This window comes from Cebus imitator, unplaced genomic scaffold, assembly GCF_001604975.1.
Source record: "Cebus imitator isolate Cc_AM_T3 unplaced genomic scaffold, Cebus_imitator-1.0 Scaffold237, whole genome shotgun sequence".
Taxonomy (NCBI): Eukaryota; Metazoa; Chordata; class Mammalia; order Primates; family Cebidae; genus Cebus; species Cebus imitator.
The window spans coordinates 3,280,938-3,284,646 of NW_016107552.1; the positions used below are offsets into that span (position 1 = coordinate 3,280,938).

The following is a 3,709-nucleotide window of genomic DNA, read 5'->3' on the forward strand; positions in this document are numbered from 1 at the left end:
TTTTTTTTGAGACAGAGTTTTGCTCTTGTTGCCCAGGCTGGAGTACAATGGTGTGATCTTGGCTCACCACAACCTCTGCCTCCCGGGTCCAAGCGATTCTCCTGCCTCAGCCTCCCAAGCAGCTGGGACTACAGGCACACGCCACCATGCCCAGCTAATTTATTTATTTATTTTAGTACAGATGGGATTTCACCACGTTGACCAGGATGGTCTCGATCTCTTGACCTCGTGATCCGCCTGCCTCAGCCTCCCAAAGTGCTGGGATTACAGGCCGTGAGCCACCATGCCCAGCCACTGATACTGCAATTCTTAAAGTCCCTTTCCTCTCCAGGAAAAGTGATTCTTCATAGGTCCTTCCATGTTACTCATGAACAAGGCCCTTGCTAATGACAGCTTCATCACATGAGTTCTGGCATCATGAGTCTTTTAAAGTATCTGGGAACTTCAAAGGAGTTGTCACCTCAAAAAACACAACTTAAAATCCAGTGTTTATAGCTCTGTTCTTCTTGATCTGGGCTACTACTTTCAATTCTTACAACATTGCTACGGTTATGTATTTTATCCTTAACCTGGTCTGTGGTTATTTAAAAGGCAGCTTGGATTCCCCCATACACCTATCCTAGAGCCTTCTTACGGTAGGAATTAATGTGGGTACATAGGTGTGTGGAAGAATCACGGCACCATTTCAGGACCTCTTACCACTCCTACCACCCAGTTTATCAAGGCTCTTCGATACACGGCTCTTCCTATAGGGAGATCTGGAAGCCATACTTCTCATTTCTCATAGCTTTCATGTGACATCCTAACAAGATCCCTTACCACATCAGCTTCTATACCTAAAATGTTATTTCTGGCTGAACACAGTGGCTTGTAAGGAGGATCGCTTGAGTCCAGGAGGTAGAGGGTGCAGTCAGCCATGTTCACACCACTGCACTCCCGCCTAGCAACAGAGCCGGAGCCTGTCTCAAAAAGTTATGTCTGGGCCAGGTGCGGTGGCTCACTCCTGTAATCCCAGCACTTTGGGAGGCTGAGGCGGGCAGATCACGAGGTCAAGAGATCGAGACCATCCTGGCCAACATGGTGAAACCCCGTCTCCACTAAAAATACAAAAAAAATTAGCTGGGCATGGTGGCATGCTCCTGTAGTCCCAGCTACCCAGGAGGCTGAGGCAGGAGAATTGCTTGAACCCGGGAGTTGGAGGTTGCAGTGAGCTTAGATTGCACCACTGCACTCCAGCCTGGCACCTGGTGACAGAGCAAGACTCTGTCTCAAAAAGAAAAAAAAAAAAAAAAAGTTAATGTCTGTTGTTTCTATCATTAAACCTCTTGAAAGCCAGGACTGAACTTTTCTAATGACTCATCTATGAATTCTGTCATTTTTTTAACCCTGACCTCATGATGACACTAAATGTAAGCTGTCACTTATTAAATTCCCACTAGGGCAGGCCAAGACTACCCCTAATTTTGTCAGATATTTCAGCCCATCTATTTTATTCAACTAAATTTGCTGAAATCATTTTCTTATCTTCATTTACATCCTACTCACCAACACATGCCAGGAAAGCAGTTTTCCTTCCGATGCCAAATTCTCTCAAATTATCATAACCTCACTGTTCTGTGATCCCAACATACAGTGAATTGACTCTTGCAACCTGTATTTCAGTCCATACTTCATGCCTCTGCTCACTATCCTCTTTCTCCCTGATCTACAGATGCTCACTTCTGACACTTACAAATCAGCTTCTCAAAGAGGCTTTCCACAACCACCCCAAGTAGGTAGCCACCAGATTCCCTCCATGATATTCCCAATTTTAATCATCTGCCTGTCCCTTGGGACTATCAGAATCATCTTCTGTTTGTCACCTCTGCCTACCATGAGGATGTATGGTCTTTGAGATCAGATGGCTGTATGCCTAGGATACAGTATAGGCATTCCCTAAATGCTTCTGGGTTCGAATGAACAAGCTGTAAGTGTGGTACATGAATAAGGACAACTTCATAATTGAAGCATCTCCTGGCGGGGCATGGTGGCTCATGCCTGTAATCCCAGCACTTTGGGAGGCTGAGGTGGGTGGATCATGAGGTCAGAAGATCGAGATCATCGTGGCCATGGTGAAACTCCATCTCTACTAAAATACAAACGATTAGCCAGGCACAATGGCACATGCCTGTAGTCCCAGCTACTCAGGAGACTGAGACAGGGAATTGCTTGAACCTGGGAGACGGAGGTTGCAGTGAGCCGAGATCGAGCCACTGCAATCCAGCCTGGCAACAAAGCAAGAGAGTGTGAGTGTGTGTGAGTGTATGTGTGTATATACATATATGGCATCTCCTCAGGGAGATCAGAGTGCTGTGTTCCCTCAAACGTTCTGTGAAAAGAAAATAAATCTTGGGACCCCAAAGGGAAAAGTCAAGCTGGCAATTGCATTAGGCAAATCTGCCTCCCACTTTATTCCTACATAAGACAGCTACAAAGATTAAAAAAGAAAAAGCCACATATCTCCTTCACAATTGGCCCACAAGGAAATTCCCTGTGGACCCTAAGAATTGTTGAATTTTACCCTGGCAGTGTAAATTGATAGCTGATCTTCACAGGTGGGGACAGAAAGACAGAACTCCCAGTCACCCTTCTGAGACAGATGTGTATCTGATTGCTTCTTCTGCCCTACTGTTTATGTAAAAATGCAGATTCACTGAGCTAGACTAAGGCATAAATGACTATTCCTCTATCCCTCTCTCACGGTAAATTGTGTATGCAGTGAAAGGCTGACCAGAGACTCAAAAGAATGCAGCCTTCTCTCTTATTTACCTATGACCTGGAAGCCTTCCTTCCCACCCTGACACACACACGGCTCCACTTAGAGCTGTCCTGCCTTTCTGGACCAAACCACTGTACATCTTACACATGTTGATAGATGTCTCATGTCTCCTGTGTAAAGCCAAGCCACACCCCGACCACCTTAAGCACGTCCTCAGGACCTCCTGAAGCTATTCCCGAGTGCAACTTAAACCTGGGCAAAATAAGCTTTCTAGGTTGATTGAGACCTGTCTTAGCTACTTAGAACTGTGAACCGAGACTATGTTTGAGGTTTTAATATAAAAACACAAGCTGTTTTCTATCATTCATCTGTAAGTTGCTTCCAGTTGCTACAAATGTCTGAAACGGATTTAGTAATGTTTCTTTCACCTACCAAAGCTAGAAAGATCGACTGCATCAACTGGCACATCTTATTTAGTCTATTTCTTTGTGCACGCTCAGGTTGAGGAATCCATGCCTTAGGAGATTAGCATGTAATTGACATTATTTTCCACGTTGATCATTTTTATCTTTTGGACTGAGTTCTACAGGGCTGAGATTTCTAGATAAGTAACATTTTCTTACGTGAATTCTTACCATATTTTCTACCGAACAATCCAACCACATTTTAAAAACTACAATAGCAGGCCGGGTGCAGTGGCTCATGCCTGTAAACCCAGCACTTTGGGAGGACAAGGCAGGTGGATCACCTGAGGTCAGGAGTTCGAGACCACCCTGACCAATATGGTAAAACCCCGTCTCCACTAAAAATGTGAAAATTAGCTGGGCATGGTGGTGGGTTCCTGTAGTTCCAGCTACTTAGGAGGCCGAGACAAGAGAATTGCTTGAACCCGGGAGGTGGAGGTTGCAGTGAGCCGAGATAATGCCACTGCACTCCAGCCTGGACGACGGA

General features: G+C 45.2%; 1 protein-coding gene across 1 annotated transcript in view; it reads right to left on the reverse strand.

The window, feature by feature from the left end:
• The window catches only part of PIWIL3 (piwi like RNA-mediated gene silencing 3), a 52,220-nt gene that overhangs the window by 36,224 nt on the left and 12,287 nt on the right, over positions 1–3,709 (reverse strand). The gene's annotated exons all lie outside the window — the stretch shown is intronic.